The sequence below is a fragment of the Dasypus novemcinctus genome, chromosome 14 (assembly GCF_030445035.2).
Source record: "Dasypus novemcinctus isolate mDasNov1 chromosome 14, mDasNov1.1.hap2, whole genome shotgun sequence".
NCBI classification, from domain to species: Eukaryota; Metazoa; Chordata; class Mammalia; order Cingulata; family Dasypodidae; genus Dasypus; species Dasypus novemcinctus.
Genome location: NC_080686.1, coordinates 76,656,922 through 76,676,205, shown reverse-complemented (window position 1 = coordinate 76,676,205; position 19,284 = coordinate 76,656,922). Strand labels below are relative to the sequence as shown.

General features: G+C 33.3%; 1 protein-coding gene across 2 annotated transcripts in view; it reads left to right on the top strand.

The window, feature by feature from the left end:
- Nucleotides 1-19,284, top strand: part of CSMD3 (CUB and Sushi multiple domains 3) — a 1,328,729-nt gene that overhangs the window by 467,962 nt on the left and 841,483 nt on the right. The window lies entirely within an intron of this gene.

Genomic DNA, 19,284 nt, shown 5'->3' with positions numbered 1-19,284 from the left:
TGCATTGTAATGGGAAGAGCTGAATATGAAGTTGTAAGAAGATGATAGAGTTTTTAACAAAGGACATTTATTGGACTTGAAGGTATACCCACGTAGTTTCTCAGCCTTCGAAATCTCATTTTTATCAGTTATCAAACAAGAATAATAACTTCTAGTGTATAATATTATTGCTATAACCATATGCCATAATATATTTTAAAGCACCTTAGTACCTTGCCATTTCAGACATATTGGGAACTCGCATAACTAATGAAGTACACCCTTTCTGTCCTTACCAGTTTTCAGTTGCCTTTTGCGTTCCAGTTATTCTTTACAACAGCCCTATTTATACTAGTGGATATAATTTTACATATTAATTGAAAAAAGCACATCTATTGAAACTGTGGGATATTACTTCACATATACAGACTACTTGTAAAATTTCTTTGATAAATATAACTAGCACATATCCACATCGCTGCTGAATATTTGGAAAAAGTCAATTTAATTCATATTTCATGTTAGTTTTAATCATCATGCATTCATTGATTTACTTGTTGAGTCAAATGAATACTAAGAAATATCATCTCTTTCCCTTTTAACTGCATTAGACTTCTCCTTGGTCTCCCCTGCATCTCAAGGCTACTCTAATCCGTGTATAATAGTGGAGAATATTTCTTTTTGAAATAAAGAGCAAATCAAGCCCAAAACACATCCATGGCTTCTCAGCATATTTACATTGAAAGTTCTTTGAAATCCTATTTGTTTCTACATGATTCATCCTCTGCCTTTGTTATTGACCTCCTCCCTACACTTTACCCCCCTGCCATTCTCTCAGCAGCATTGACCTTCTTTCTGTAACACTTTTCTTCCATCCTTCACATGCCTGGCTCCTTCTCACCTTTGAATTCATACTATAAATGCTCCTTCTCAAAGAGGCCTTTGAGAAGGCTGCTATCATGAACTGTCTATGATGTCACTTTGTTTAATTCTCTTCAATTCACTGTTAGGTTTCTTTCTTCTTCCTTTCTTCTTTTCTTCCTTTTTTGGTTTTTTATAATTATACGCCTCTAAGAATATAGGTTCTTTGAAAGAAACACCATTTATGATTTTGCCTTTTTATCTTCAGCATAGTAATGCTTAGCACATAGTAAACAGTCAATAAATAAATATTTGTAAAAAGAATGAATAAAGAATATCTGCCTCTTATTAGATATAGCAGTCCATTTTCTTAATTCAAGGATTAGCACAACTCTCATCTCATTCTTTAAAATGTCATCAGCCTATTTTTTTTAATATGTTCCATTTTAGGCCTGGCATCCTTCTTGTCTGCTAAAACCTCAGAAAGGAAAATTTTCTGAGTATCTTGGATGCACTTTTCCAGCTTGTATGATTGGCTTTTAGGGTCATGGAAGAGCATTATTCAGTCACATTTGTGCCAGTTACACTGGCATATCCCTGCTGCTCACAGCATCTGTTTCTTTCAGGGACTGTGCTCCTCAGCTTTTAGCATTCCCATCATTTGGTCTGCTATTTACTTGGAACACTGGTTTCAATGAGCCATTTGGATATTTTTTAACCCTCAGTACGCATTATGCTTTCCATATCGTCCCAGGCAGTTCCTCATTCTGCATGGATCCTGCTCTTGGCTCTAAATATGGAGTTGCTGGCTTGATATATTTACCTTTTCAGCATTGGCAAATATGTATTCTGATACAAAAACTCTTTAATACCTATTTTTGAACTTTTTCATTTTGAAACTGTCTAGTGGCTCAAAGAGCCAAAAAATCTACCTCATTTGAGTCTGCATGGCACTAGGTAAGATATCTCTCCTTATAGTGCCAAACTATGACCATTATCCATTCTGTATACACCTGTGCATACACACACATATACACACACAGACACACATGTTCACAGATACACTATCGATTAATAGAAAAGTGGAACAGTGATTTGTTTCAAATGTAAATCAGATTCTTTCTCTATTCTGCTGACTTGGAAAAAAATTAGAAAATAAAACACAAACTTCTTAAAATGGCCTACAACATCCTAATTTCCTAATACTTAGTATACTGTTTGTTCATTGCCTTGTTAGAAATACCATCCTCTTTTCTGCTAAGGATCCTTTGCATTTGCTATTCATGCTGAGTAGGAAGTTATGCCCTGAACCAAATCTTCTATGATAGGCTTTTTTTTTTTCATTCATTATTCTGGAGTCAGCACAGATGTCTCCTTCTCAGAAAGGATAAGCCTATATGGAAGTTAGCCACCCTCAACATCCCTGGCATTTACCACTCGTGTCTTCTGTATTGGTGGCTTCATAGCACTGACATTCTTGAAATCACCATGCTTACCTTTTTATTTTTCTTGATCACTGTCTCCTTCACTGTCTTGATCATTTTACCACCTAGACAAATGCCTGGAATATAGTAAACTCCTAATACAGATTTTTGTTAATAAGGAAGGAAAGAATGAACAAAGAAAGAAAACAAGTGAAATAAGAGGTATCTAAATGAAACCCTGCATTCTCATAAATTTTTAGAACAGGAATGGGGCTTAAGCATCTTCTAGCCTTGTGATTCCTTTCTGGAATTCTGAGGAAGAATATTGATGGTCTATTATTTTTCACTATTTCGTAAAGCTTAATTGAAATTTACCCATCACAGGGCTTCACATGTTAACTAAAATAACAATTCTTTTTCCTTCGTATTCTAATAAAATTAACTTGGTAACATATTGGTTACCTCATGGTATTGCAAATTCTGATTAGCAGTTTCAGATGCCTTGATTGATTTTTTTAAAAGGAATACCATTTATTTTTAAGATAGATTTTCCCCAAAACTTAATTCTTTAGAAAATATGAAAATACAACTTTACAATGGAAAATTTTCGAACCACTAATTCAAAGTCTTCATACTGTAAGTGAGCAAACTGAGGTAAATTGCAGCAGAGCTAATATTGACCCCAGGACCAATTACAAACAAATCAATGTTCTTTCTCATGTGATATAAATCTTGCATATGAAATGGTATTAAATATGACTATAAATAATCATATTTTACAAAAATAAAAGGTATAGATGTGGCAGTTATAAATATTTAATATAGATCATTTCACTAAAGAACTAAAGAAAACTCAATATATATAGTTATATAGGTATCATTTGATATGCAATTTTAGAATCACAGAATAATATTTTCTATATTTAGCCCTTTGTCTTTACACAGCATTATTTTATTGACTAATTGACATTTTTTCATCTCCAATTTCAGTTTCAAAGCACACAATGTTCAGTTTCACTTTAATTAAATTAAAGCAGTTATTCCTCTGTATATAAAAGTACTTGAATTGTCATCAGTAAATTCAGAATTGCACAGATTTAGTACCATTTTATAGCATAAATCATCTTTCTGAAAGGAAAACGCAATTTGGAAAACATGTTTTGAAATGTAATCCCACCTAAAGTTAGGTCCTGCCAACCATCTTTGTAGATAGACTATGCAGTTCACCATATCATATGACTAGGAATCTAAGAAGTCTTGTTGGCCCACCAAATCACATGAAACTTTCTAACTATTTACTGAAATTCTACGTGAGTTTCATCCTTTAATGAGAGACTTTGGTTGACATTTCTGTGAAATACAGTTTATTAATAATAAATATTTTTAATTTTATAAAGAAGTCTACTCACCATTTTAAAAAAATTGATGCAGTAGATGCTCATATGTGTAACCATGGAGAATAGAAAATGATACCCAGAGAAAATGAATACCAATGAATAAAATTTACCGATTACAGTTAAATGTCTTCTAATTTTCACTTTTGCCTTAGAGATGACCCCAGGCAACCACATTTATGAATAACTAAAATTTTAATTTTTAATTTCAAGAATGCTTGTTATGTTTCTCATCAGTGGAAAGAAGATTCACCCTTTCACAATACTACCTTCTTTTCTTTAAGGCACATGTTTGGTTCTGAAAAGAGATAGGAGAAATATGCTAACTGCAGAAGTGAGTGGCGTTGGGGAACAGTTTCTGCTGGACATGACAGAATGTAAATGTCTTATCATAGTAAATCTGCTCTACCACATTCTCATAATGTGTCTTCTGCCTATGGGTTCAGCCTAAATTCTTGTGATTTCCCTGTTTGTAATCTATGCTCTCTCCATATTAAACAGTCTCTAATTCTTAGAAGCTAACAAAAATCTTCCTTGCCTCAGGGCCTTTATGCATAGAACAGATTCTGTCTGGAACAACTCTTCCATTTTTCCTCACCTTGGAAATCCCACTCATCTTTCAAGTTATAATATAAACACTTCCTCCAGAAAGCCTCTCTTTATTAAAGTTTCCCCAAGCCAAAATCAGTGCTTCTATTACATACTCCTATAAAACCCTATATTTCGCTGATTGTATCAGTAAGCTATGGCTTATAAAAATCTTCCCCAAATCACAGGGGCTTGAAACAGCAGTGGTTTATTATTTCTCACAATTTTGTCAGTTGTTAGGACACTTCCTCTGCTGGGCTCACATGGGTGTCTACATTCAGCTAGAGGGCTAACAGAAGATCCGATACGGCTTACACTTAGAAGCCTGTCAGCTGGGATGTTTCACTTCAATTTCATGTGGACTCTTATGACCCAGTAAGCTAGACAAGCTTCCTTTCTTTCTTTTTTCTTTTTTTTAAATATACTTTTTTAAAATTTTTTAAAAGATACTCATATTACATAAGTGTTACACAAAAATATAGGGAATTCCCATATGCCCTGCTCCTTAACCCTCTAACATTTTCCCACATTAACAACATCCTTCATTAATGTGGTATCTTTGTTACAATTGAACACATTTTGGAGCACTGCCACTAAGCGTGAATTGCAGTTTGCACTCTCTCCCACACATTTTTGTAAGGCATTACAAGATAAATAATGACCTGTATGTGTCATTGCACTGTTAGTCAGGACAATTCCCAAGTTCCAAAAATGCCCCCAAATTACACCTATATTTCCCTCTCCCTTCCCTCAGAACCTCCAGTGGCTGCTGCCTTCACATCAGTGATAAAAGTTCTTCCATTGTTAGAATCACAATCTGTCTATAGTAGAATAATAGTAAGTCTACTCTAGTCCATCGTTCATTCCCCAATCTTGATGGTTCTGGGATGGAGTTGCCCACTCCACCTCTAATTGAGAGGTGGCTTGGATCCCATGGGGCAGATGGATGGGACAATCTTGCTTGCAGTTGCAAAAACTCTCTGTTCCTCGGGATGGTCAGTGTCCTTCATCATCTCCTTGTTAGGTGTTCTGGGTGATTCTAATGAACTGGAGAGTAGTTGTTGCAAATCTGTTGAGATTCAGGGCCCAACTGATACAAAGACAGCCCAAAGATTTCTCTTGGACATGCACCTATCAACTTTAGTACTAACCATAGGTTCAAATAGAAGGGGCAGAAGATCCATATGTAGGAACAGCACAATTGAGCCCAACTCTGTCACACTGACAAGCATACACTTAAAAGTAGGGCCCACTGGCAAGGATCCAACCTCCTGAGCTGCCCTGCCTATAATATCAGAATGTCTCCAGAGCTGTGAGGAGCCCTGCTATTTGGGGTGGCATCTACTTTGGCAGTCAATGAGATCTTGCTGAGACGTGACTACTCATAAGCTCTGGAGTGATCCCCCGCCCCGCTGGAGTTGCTTTCTTACACGACAGTCTGAGAGAAGTATTGCAAGGGAGAGAAGATGGAAGCACCAAACTCTCTTGAAACCAAGGCTCAAGAATTCACTCAACATTATTTTGTCTGCATTCTATTGGTCATGGCGGTGGCCAGATCCAATGGAAAGGAAATGAGCTCTACTGCTTGATAAGAAGAGTTTTAAAGAATGTGTGGCCATATTTAATCTAACACAACAATGTAGAACAATCATATTTTATTGATCTATCTTGCTAAATTGTCTTTCTCTTGCTCACATTGTCTTTCTTGCTCACCATTGCCTTTCAGCACCTAACAGTGCCTTGCAGCGTAGAAACTTACTATAAATATGTTCATTGAATGAAGTGATACCCCTGGTATTAATTCAGATTTTATTTTTGAAACCTGGGATTTATTTAAATTTTTCTCTGAAAATATGATATTGAATGAAAATAAATATTATTTCATAGCCATATCAGAACAAGAAATCAGAAAATGCACTTACAGAAAAATAAAGCGATATACTCAAATCATAACTGACTGGGAGGCAGTATGCCCACCATGAGTAAGAATACAAGCTGTGGAATATGACAGTCTTGATAAAAAGTGCCAAATCTATCAGGTTTGTTTTTGTTTGTCTTGTCCCATTGTCTTATTTCATTAAGGTCTCAGATCAAATGCCACTCTGTGCTTTACTACCTGCTATTATATCTATTTGTCTCTTTGTCTGTCTCACCCTCTTGAATATAATCATTTTTAGGAAACACAATATGTATCCTATTCACCTCTGTATTCTCCAGTGCCTGGCATAGAATAGGCACTCAATAAATTCTTGTTGAATAAATATTTGTATGAATGAATAGATGACTTAAGATAATAAAGAGTTGTTGCGTGATTATGTGAATTGTCTAAATCAAGTTATTTACCACTAACTACCTTCATTGTAATAATATTGGCTGCTGCATATATATCTATGATATTAAATATTGAGTATTTCATATGGAACTGTGCACAAAGTTAGGAGCTACACTTATTATGTTAGGAGCTACACTTATTATGACTTTTAATTAGTGTGGATTATTTGAGTCCTGAGTTGCTGGGGGAAAACAGGCCTGATAATGATGCATTCACTTTCCGTGGGCAATGAAATTGATTTGCGACTGAGAAAAATGAAGGTCGTACCCAGGAAATTTTTTGAAATTTGGAGGAATCCTTATGGATCAATGTTATGAACTAAAAATTATCAAAAGCTTTATTCATATTAAAAAAAGAAGAAGAAAATGGTTCAAAAGTTAGGAACATCGCAAGCAGCCTTAGAAATGACATGGCATGTCTTAAAATAATCAGAGGATAGTTTGCAAAATAAGTGAAATTAAATTGAATGAAAAACTGAAATCTGATTTCATGAGAGAAAATGTGGAATAGTCAAAGGAGGAAAGAATAAGAATATAGATGCATCCTCTGTTAAGCTAAAATTAAATTATTAAGTAATATAAAATAAGCCACTGAGATGTGGTGGACATTTTTATTGTATTTGCAATTGGAATGGGTATAAATTTTTTTCCTTATCTGGTTGTGTCATCCTTTTTTTTAAAAAAAAAATTTTTGTGCATCACTTCGCAGTGCGGAAGCCTACTCCTCATGGCAGGTCTGGGATGCCTTTTTTCTTTTTTCACCTGGAGGTCCCCAATCAAACCTGGGTCTTCCATATGGTAAACAGGAGCTCAACTGCTTGAGCCACAGCTGCTTCCCAGGGTTTTTTTTTTTAATTTTTATTCCCACCCCCCTGGTGGCTTGCTTGCTGTCTGTTCTCTGTGTCCATTCGCTGTGCATTTTTCTGTGTGTTTGTGCTTTTTTTTTAAAAATTGATTCCCCCTGCCCCTTGCAACTTGCTTGTTTGCTCCCTGTGTCCATTCACTGCGCACCCTTTCGTGTTTTTACTTGTCTCCCTTTTTTTTGCGTCACCTTGCTGAGTCAGCTCTCCACAGCACTTGCAGGCTGGTGCCCCTCTGGGGAATGCAGGTGAGCCTGCCTTCACAAGAAGGCCCCTGGACGCGAACCCAGGGCCTCCCATATGGTAGATGGGAGCCCAACTGATTGAGCCTCAGCTACTTCCCCCAGGGCATAAATTTTAATCCACAAACTTGAATGGTCAAAAAATGTCCTTTTGTTTTCTTGAATTCAAATGAATTTGAATACCCACTTTGTATCTGACAGGAGGAAAATTCAATCCAGCCCACTGGCAGGGAGAGGGTAAAGGGAACATTTGGCAGCTTCCTCTTCCATTGAGTTATAGGAGAATGCAGGGGAACCTTGTAATGTCTGTACTATGGGAGAAAGGCATCTAGTCTTCATTGTGCAGTGAGGGCAGGTGACCAGGTGACCCTGTACTTCCCATGACAAACTTGAGTGGGGGAGTCTGCCAAATATGAGAATCCAAGTTCTTGGACCCTTCCATTTTCCTGAGTTACAGCAAGAGGGGTATATATTAATACATCATCCTCACTGCCACTCCACCACCCCAACTGCTACCCTAGATATCCCCCACTTCCCTTTGCTTGATGTAATCCAGTGAAGAAGCCTAGATTGTTGGAAACAAATCTAGGGAGGGAGTTGTAGAAGGGAAATTTCCTTTGTAGACAAATCTCTCCTGAGGCAAAGGGATGGCAGAAAATGTCTGAAAGCAGTCAAGTGTGTATGGGGGAAGAAAATGATTCAAATACAGTGAAAATGAAACGTCAATAATTGACATATTAATTCAGATACAAGTATTTACATATATTGTATTGAAGAGGCTAAGGGAGTGCGGTTGATTTCACTGGAGTTAGGATTGTGGCTTTGGCAATATATACTCTGGGTCCAAACTGGCTTTTGCCACTTACTACCTAGGTGACTTGGAGTACATTTCAAAGCTGCTCTGAGTTTCAATAGCTTCACCTCATAGAGAGCATTTGAAGATTAAATGAATTCATTAGGACTGTGTCTGGCGCACATAAGTGCTCAGTAAATACTTATTGCTTTTTATGCCATGTCTGCTTAAATAGTTCTGTTACCTAGTCATTTGAAATAAACATAATGAAATGTCAAATAGTTTTGTAAATTCTAAATCGCCTCCATTCAGAAATTTGGGGGTGCTACAGAGCTATCATCCCACAGATGGAGAACATCCCATAGATGGAGAACAAGTCTCCATCATCCTTATAAAGGTTACAAGTATGTTTCAGAAAAATTATTGACTATGATATTACCTGTTATCAGAGTATACCAAAATTATCTGGGTAGATAAAATACTAGCTATTATTTTATACTTTCCAAAGGAGACCTATAACCGTTTTAATGATGAAGAAATATTATTTTGCTTTATTTAATCTTTTTCATCACCAAGTCAAACAAATAAAATGTGTATGAGGGAAGTGGATTGACCCAATGGATAGGGCATCCGCCTACCACATGGGAGGTCCGCTGTTCAAACCCTGGGCCTTCTTGACCTGTGTGGAGCTGGCCCATGCGCAGTGCTGATGCGCACAAGGAGTGCCCTGCCACACAGGGGTGTCCCCGCTTAGGGGAGCCCCACGCACAAGGAATGCGCCCAGTGGGGAGAGCCACCCAGCCCGAAGGAGAGTGCAGCCTGCCCAGGAATGGCGCCACCCACACGGAGAGCTGATGCAGGAAGATGACGCAACAACGACAGAAAAAGAAACACAGATTCCAGTGCTGCTGACAACAACAGAAGCGGACATAAAGAAGAACAAGCAGCAAATGGACACAGAGAACAGAAACTGGGGCAGGGGAGGGGGGAAGGGGAGAGAAATAAATAAAATAAATCTTAAAAAAAATGTATATGATCTTGACCAAATATAACACTTTACTCAAAAACATTTTCAGAATTATTCAAAGATTCATGTGTGTGTGTGTGTGTGTGTGTATGTAATCTCTCTCAATATGCATAGATGAGAAAGAAGGGAAGAGAGAATTATACAGATATAGACAGATTACAGAAAGGCTATATATAAAGAAATATAAAATATATTAAATGCCTATATCTAATATGTCAATATAGCTATTTGAGAGAAAAAAGAAAAGATTGGATAGCTTTATTCAATGTTTGTTGCAAATTATAGAGCCTGGATACAACACAGAGGGTGAGAGTTCTTGGTGGCCATATATTCAAGTTTTTAGGGATTAAAACATTGTTTAAAGAGCTGACATCTGCTTTTTGTATGAGTGATCTATGGATTTAATTCTCAATGTGCATTTTTTCCCTTAAGTATAGAATATACATTTTCCTAATGAATTTCAGTCTAGAGTATAGAGTATTCACTGTTTTTAATACTGAGAAGTGTGATATAGGATTTAAATATGCATGGAATAAAGAGCCTTAGAACATTATATTCAACTTGTAATTTTTTTATCTCATTTAATTAAAAGAGGCACACACTTTATTTTGTCTAGATATCTGTGTGATGTCACCATGCATATTTTATTTTTTTCCATAAGTTTTTACAGGATCAATCAAAGCACACTTATATTAAATAAATAAATAAATGTTGCTAATTTTGCTTGCTTGATATGCAGATTTTCAGAGTTTGCAAGCTTGAATTATTTTCACTGTTAGGATTTCCAATAATATCCAGGATACCAAGTTAAATTTGAACTTCAGATAAGCAATGGATATTCTTTAGTATGTCCTGTGTATTGCACAGGACATACTTCTCCCATGTATGTGTGTATGTGTTTCTTCTTCATTTGATATTCAAATTGAACTGGGCATGCTCTATTTTTATTTGCTAAATCTGGCAACCCTATTTCAAGGTGCTTGTAGTCATATGGCTGAGTCAGCTACATGGTTGCCTTTTCTTTTCTCTCTCTCTCTGTCTCTCGCTTTATATCTATCTATCTATCTATCTATCTGTCTATCTATCTATCTATCTATCTATCTATCCATCTATCTATTTTTTTAAGTACTGGGGCCAGGGATTAAACCCAGGACCTTATATGTAGGAAACCTGCACTAAACCACTGAGCCACATCGGCTTCCCTGAGTTGGTTTTTCATTTGTTTTGCTCATTATTTATTTTTTTCAGGAGGCACCAGGAACCAAACCCAGGACCTTCCATGTGGGAGGCAGCTGCTCAAGCTTTTACTCCACATCCACTCCCTATATATATAATAGCTTCTCCAACAACAGCAATAGCAAGCTTTCTAAATTGTCAACCTTATCTTTTCACTCACCTGCTTAAGATCCTTTAGTGATTCCTCATCTTTTTGACCTAACTTTCCTATATCTCTTCAAGGCCTGGCCTCTGTTTATCAATTCTGCCATTGCTCTGTCTTCATTCTTGTCCTGCTTTTGCAATTTGCAGCTCCCTGAGTAGATCTTGCCTTTTGCCCTGCCACACCTTTTCTTAAGCCATTCTTTCTGACTAGAATGTTCTTTAATTCCTCATGCAGCAGGCAAAATCTGCTCATCCTTCAGCTCACATCCAACATCTCTTCCTCAAGAAAGACTTTACTGGTCTCTATAAGCAAAGCTGAGTGTTTTTCCATTGGTGTATTATCATAATTTCTGCATCCTCTATTGAACATATACATTTCTCTGATTTTGTTGTTGTTGTTCTTCCTGGCTGTTTATCTGCAAGACTGAGGGTCCATATTCTGGGGAATAAAAAGATTCACTAAGTAAAAAATGTTTGTTTTCTCTAGGAAAAAAATGCAATATAGGACTTTTTCAATGTCTACAAAGAAAAACACTAGTACTTTACTGAATCTCTGTACTTATATTTCTTTCTTACTCTTTTCTGTCATTTCAAATAACTTCTGTTCTAAATGGGATAGGATTTCTTCACATTTAAAGTATACTGTATCTGTCACTTCTCCAGGGAATGTGGAATGAAGGAGTCTGTAACTAACCTTCTGATTTTTTATCATCCTGAGGATCATACTCTTCTCCTAGAGTGGAAAGGGTCATAGAGGGTTGCCCAGATATCAAAATGTTAAGAGATGATTTCTACAAACATCTTCAGTCTGATCGCCACAGTGTTTCCCTAAATTTTAGCATCATCTGTTTCCATCTTCAAACTAAAGAATCAAAAAACGTATTGCCAAATATAAATGATATAGGTAGTTATCAGGGACCACATTTATACTGCTCATTCCTTTGTGTTTTTTGATGGTATTGAGTCTTTTTACTGATATTCTTGAAATAAAATTTCTTATTTGTAAAAAGAAACAGCAGAGAAGTTACATGCAGAAATATAAAGATTTACCTCCAAATATTATATATATATATATATGTATATATATATATATATATATATTATTGTCCCAATGTAGAATTACATGTAATACCTCAATATATATTTATAATGTATTTGCCTTTCAGGTTAGTGTTAGTCTATGATGATAAACTATATATTCTCATCATTTCCATGGAATTTTTTGCTACAACATGCTATTTTTCTAAGCCACAATTGGTATCTATTTTCAAAGCAAATCATTCTTGCTACTAATTAATTTGCTGCCATAGATAAAAAGTGATTTACAGAGTATTTGATGAAGGAAAATAAGACAACTTTTTTGGCTTGAATTTCTTATTAGGCTGCTGTGCTTCAGCATATTTATGCTAATTTCTTACCAGTTGCTCAGCAACCTTTCCACAATCAAACTTAATTGTCTTTCCTCCAGAATATCATTCCCTTCCTACCCTTCCCCACCTCCTTTATACCCCACCTGCTAATAATGAGCCCAGTTTTTCCAATCCTGTGATAGTCGCATAGGTTCAGATGTCCATTTATGAGAAATGCCTACCTGGAAGTTGTGGACTATGTGAGTGACTTGGCCCAGTTTGTGATCGGAACACAGGAGTGAGATCCCAGCTCTCAGGAGTGCAAAATTGACTTCACACTCCTTCTCACAAAAATTCGTCTCTCTCAAACCATCCCTAATATTTCTTCACAGGAGAAGAAAGGTTCACAATAAATTATTTCATACTGAATAGTTAAGCTATCACTCTAGTATGTGATTTACATCCGCCAACAAGTTGTTTATCTGATTAAAAGGAAGCATTTTTGAGATGCCAATACTTAATCCAAAAAGTATTCTTTTTAGTATCAAGGAGGCATACAGAGAGAAAAACTGGAAGGGTAAGGATTTATTCATGGTTTCCTTTAAATCCTATCACATATGTAATTTACAATTAATGAAGGTTGACCCCCACAAACTAAAAGACTATTCTGGAAGGAAAGAGGATAAATTGGAATATTTAAGGTAACCTGGATCCAAACATACTATGGAGTAGGCCAGGAGAGAGAAAGACCTCTTATTTTTCTTTTCAATCAGGATGTATATAACTCCTCTAGAACTTTCTTTTACTTCTTTCCCTTCTCCTTCATAACCCCAAATACTATTTGGAAAAAGGTGTTTGTTGTGGGATGGAAGAACAAGGAAATTCTACCTCATTTGAGAAAATGTGTAGAGTGATTTATTTGTTCTTGGATATTTCTTCTCTATCTATAGCTCTATTCCACACTTCTATTCTAGCACATACGATATAAACTGCAATTAATTTTCTCACGTCTCTTCATAATCTGAAAAATACATCTACAATCCATGAATATCACCTAAATATATAATAAAATATTTATATTTTTGAAAAGCAGACAGTAATTCATTTAGCGATTTTGTTCTTTCATCCTATCCTTAAATATTTTTTGAATATTCGAGGGAAAGTAGGAATTCACATGAATGGATTAACAGAGTTAAAGTGCAGGAATTCCTGTGAAGGTTTTGGAATAAAAGATAGTAGCCCTTGGGCAGCTATTCCACAAGATGTTGTGTGCAAGGATATCAAACAAGTGTGTGCAGAGTTTCATTTTGTTTGGGGAAAGCTAGCTAGAGTAGAGTCTTCAAGATTTTTACATAACTCTACTAAAAATATTTTGTCCTATGCAAGTGCTTACTATATTTTTAGTACTAAAAAATGAGATGCCAATCCTTTTACATTTTTATGATGAAGGTCTGATTGATAGATAACATGGATATATTTTGCCATCTACTTTATATAGAGATATATATGTACATTATTTTGTCATGATTTACTGATGTTTTCCAAAAGTTTGAATATTTTCACACTGCCTTTTTTAAAGAATATTTGTTGTTATTTGATATGTGGATTTATCAAAATTTCCAGCAATTCAGAATATGCTTTTATTCCTTATACATAAATAACTCGAGGTAGTTTATAACTTGTTGAATATTTGTTTTCAATCATTTATTTATTTATAGTAAGTGTGATTTTAATAAATGTATAACTAAATTTACTAACAAAATTTAATGTCATTAGTTTCAGTTTGATTGCAAATACTTTATTTACTTAGTCATTCATTTTGCATTTTAAATCAGCAAGATTGTTGTACTTGATAAACAAGAGCAAATCCACTTGAAAAGTTGAATATTAGTTTTTCTATATAATGCTCCAAAATTTAAATAGAAGTATATAAAAATAAACACAAATAGATATCAACAAATTTAGAATGAGTTTTTATTTAAAAATCTCTGTTCCATTTTTAAAATAGTACATACCTATTTAATTTTTGAGCTTACACAATTCATTACTTGAATTACTGATTTTACTCTGCTAAAATGCACTTCTTTTCACATTTCACCATTGCAGAAATTTGCATGCTTTTTTGCATTATTCTGTCCTAGTTTTTCTTTTTACAGCTATATCTTATAATTTGGATTAATTTCCATTCACTGAACAAGATATTTTTAAGTCCATAAACTTAAGTCTTCTCAACATAATGAAACACTTCAATTGAGAAGCAAAACTTTTAAGACCAACATAGATCTACTTTTTAAAACTAACTTTGAAATGATATTTATTTCAGGATCTGTTCATTTAAATTATTATAAACAGAGAGAGATGTTTAATTTAAATAAAAATTGATCAAATATAGAATATTGACATTTTTCTGCATTTTAAGAGTCACTTTCTATACCAGTATATTAATAGTACACACATATCCTATCCCTCAGTATTTGCATTTTGCACACATCCACTAATTTAAACTATTAAGTACTAAAACTTACAGATTTTAGAAGACCTCAAATCAATCATGTTAAAATTCAAGAATATTTTAGCAATTTTCTCAACGACGATTTGCTTTGTGAAAACTGTAACATGTAACATGTAATAAGGTAGTGGTTTTAATTCATCTCTCTCCATTGCATTTCAATTAGTTTGCAAGAGTTCTTATTTATTGATATGTTTTCCTATTAGTTTCATGTAAATAAATAAAAGAAGCACAAATAACTTAAAACTTAAATTACCTATGCTAAAATTGATAGGATATCTAAGTGAAGTCTCTTGAATAAAATTGTTGCTTTAGTAATATTTAGATTCTATGTTGGTGTTATTTTGAATATTACTTTTTTTCTTTTGCATGTCTCATAGTAAATATGACCATTGCCTTGTTCTTCATTACCTATCATAATGTCACAATATTATTCACCTAGAGTTATTTTGATTATTAATGTTACATATGAAATGCTAATATTAAAGGAACAATACCTGAAATGTATTTACATAAAATACATTTTAAATATATAAACATCTAAAAGTTACTTCTTTGAATATGTCTTTAATATGTACTTACAGTTGCATTTGTACTGGACCTTTCCTTCATATATTTTGTCTTTTACATCTGTGATCAGTTAGATGATAATTGTAAAACAACATAGCATAAAAATTTAAAACAATCTAGAACACTTACAAAAATTTAATTTAAAAAGTTCAAATTAATTTATGACCTGAGGTTTTACCTAGTATATTTTCTAAATCATACACATGTAAATGGTCATGGCCTCTTGCAGATATGATGGTGAAACAAAAGGTTTCAAAAGTTTAATTTTCGGTATAATACAAAATAAATACAAATTTAATATTTTAAGTATTATTATGAAATAAACTTGCCAATTAACATGTGTAACATACATTATCTTCCATTAATATTATTCCAAAGATTATATATATTTATAATTTAAATATGTGAATCATTTCATTTTATTTTTATATTATATTGGGAAATTTTTGTTAAATAATATTAATAGTCCATTTCAGATATATGTTTATATTGTAAACCTCTTATTTTGAAATATATCTGGAGCAATTAACTGGCAGGATAATTTAATTGTGACAACCTTTGTACATGATTTGATTTCAAATGAAGAATGGAATTTATTGATGTACCTTTCTTTCTTTAATTTTAGTTATATTTCTTGAAATATGCATTTAATACCGTGCTATTGAAGACATGTTTACATAATTGTGTTGCATATTTTAAATTCAAAAACAAAGAGAGTAAAATATATTTAAAACTGGGTCAGTCATCATTTTGCTATGAATAATTCCAGGGTTTTTTTCAACATTGGGAGTTGCATAATAAAACAGTTATGTATGCAAATACTTTGAGTGTTTTTAAACGTTACATTTTGATGATTTAGAATTCTGTGTTTCAAACAATGACAATTTTGAATGGTACCAATATCAACATTCTAAATTAGCATAGGTTTAAAATAAAATAGATATACATATATATGATGTAACTGTATAGCAATATATTATTTTGATACTTTATTTTTTATAGTTCCACCATATATATATGTGTGTATATATATATGTATACATATGTATATACATATATATACACACACACAGGCATATATATTTATAAATTTAGATGCACTTCTACTTCCTGCCATTATATGATATCACTTTTTCTACTCTACAGAATTTGAACATTCTAAGTGTGTCCATTTCAACATAGATTATCATATGGGAATGATGACAAAAATGTTGAAGTAATTCTTACTTATGCAAGTGTATCTTCAGATTCCACACTTTTTTCAAATGATGTTTCTGAAAGTTAAAAACACACTTATCTACTGTTTTTCCTTTGGAATTGCTCTTCATTCATGTCATTGACTTGCAATTTTTTTTTTTGCCATGGTTTAAATTATAATCATATTTCGTTTTGGAAGTTTAACATTATTATTATTATTTTACCTATTGTTAAATTTTATTCATTCATTTATATTTTTCTTTCAGAGAATATGTATTATGCTCCTACTATGTGTCAGGAACAATTTTTTCTCGATGTTAGAGATTCAGTAGTGAACAGAATATGTAAAAATCTTAGCCTTCAGAGAGTTTACATTGTAGTATGGGGAAGAAAGAGTATGAACATAATATGTGCATAACACATAAAATTTGGATAGTACAATATTTATTTGGTTGAAATACAAATGCAGTTTGACTATAGTTATTGAGGAAATGGATTTTTAATGCTTTCTTCCCACATTAAGCCCTGCCCTGCATTTAGGTGGAGGGAATGGAACAGAAACACCATCTCCATTAGTTGGAAGTACAGCTCTATTACTGAAAATTTTTAAATCGAGGTTTCTTGCATGTCCAGGGCATAAGTGCAACTAAAGATGAGTTCTAATATCCAAATTTGATCTGAAGCTGTCTTCATCTTCTGGAGACTTCAACATAATCACTTTTTGGAATTTTTCTGAGGGTCTTGGGGTGATTCGTTAAGGAAGCAACCTAAGCCTGTTCCACAAAATTACCCCAGAATTATTTAAACAAATGCAAGAAATTATTTGGGATTAATCATAATGAACTTAGTGCTGAAATAATATAACTAGTTATTCAGTTTTCCCATTTTTATAGGTATAAGCACTCAGATTTGAGAAAGTAAAAATCCCATTACTTTTCATACTTTTAGATTATATTTAGGAATATATGTTTATAGTTAAATTGTTTCCTTCTTTAAACTATACTTAAAATCTGGGAAATTATGATAAACCTTGAAAAATAAGTATTAGTTTTTCATCCCACTTTCACTTTTCCTCATAAAAGTGGCAATTCAAATTAAATTCCCCAAAAGAATAGTATGGACCAAATAATTATTCTCAAATTAATAAGCACAAGAACATCAAAAATGTATGATTTATAAGGAGAGCAATTATCAAACTTAAATAATGTAAATGTAATTTTTGTTTAACCACGTCATTAAAAGAAACTCTTACCAAAGAGTAGCTTCTTACCTATTACTGGTCAATTTGCATAACCAACTTGAATTCAGTGTATCTTAATCTTCACAATATGACTTGTATAAATATACGATAGCAGTATTTTCTGATTGGTACTTAAAATACATTAAAATATTGGCCTTTAAAATAACGATAATTGCCATACCTTATTAACCCTTAATCCCCTAATAAAAAATAAATAAATAAGTAAACAAAATAACAGCTTCATTTAGTATTTCTGAATTTTTACATTAAAGTAAAAGACAATATGGTAGCTCAGGCTGGAAGACTCAGTAATATAAATATGTCCCTTTTCTTGTTTAAGAATGAAGAACCTCATGTTTAGTTTCCTTTTTGAGTGTAAGTTAGAAACCAAAATTACAAGTTCTTCTAATCATCTGTTTATACCACAAGAAGAAAAAGAAAGAAATAGTGTTGTAGCTATTTTCTCTTTTGGTATGGTTAAAATATCCCAATGTATTCTTGTCTAAAATACCAAATTAGACATTATGGACTGATTTTTGAAATGCAGTTTATAGAGAAGGCAGGCATGTAAAAATATATACCACTAATTGGCTTTAAAAATATTCAGCATTTTCCAACCAGGACCTGACTATTATTCCTAATTAGTAGCTTCAGCTCCAAAATTCAATAATACTTTTCTTGCTAAGCATTTAGCTGTAGAGAACCATTTAAATTTATCCTCACTCAGTTTCATGTTTCTATTATAAGCTTACATTTTTTTCATTATATAAGAATTATGTACTACGAGGGCAATCTTTTAAAAAGTTTAAGTGAAAGGAAAAAGAAAAATCTTTATTTGGCACCTTGAATAGATACTTTAAAATTAGAATAAAACTTAATATTATTGCATATATATGTGCCATGAAAGGATTATGAGTTATTTGGAAATTCCCAAAAGTCTGTTCAAACTAGCTTTGTAGGAATAAAAGTTCCAGGATGGGGACTAACAGCTGATTTTCAACAACATCCAAATAAAATAATTTAATTCCTTGAAAAATTGGTTTATTTCAAATTTTACTTTAAAAATACTGAAATGTAACCATTTTTTAAAAAAAAAATTCACTAAATTCTACACTATACATAGCTGATGATAAAATAGTTTATCATGTTGCCTACTTTCTGGCAAATGAGGTTAAAACAGACATTTTCATAGAGTAGTTATTTCAGTCTCGTTTTTTTCATTATTTTGTTTTCATTTTGGATTTGATTTTTTAAATTCTCTTTGCTTCATTTGCTTGCCTTAAAATAGAAAATTTTGATATTTTTCCCAGAAATTATAAAGAGATATGGCACAGATTATTCAAGCATACTTAAAAGTGTGGTTATATAGTTACCCATTCTGTCAAAACCTGTCATATGCCAGGCATTTGTTGCTAAATTCATCTGTACGTTTTTAAAAAAAGAAGGAGATGAAGAAGGACTGATTCAGGGCCACATAAAGGGTTTATTGTTTCATCTCTTTATATCATATTGTATTACAGTGAAAATGTGTATTTATTTG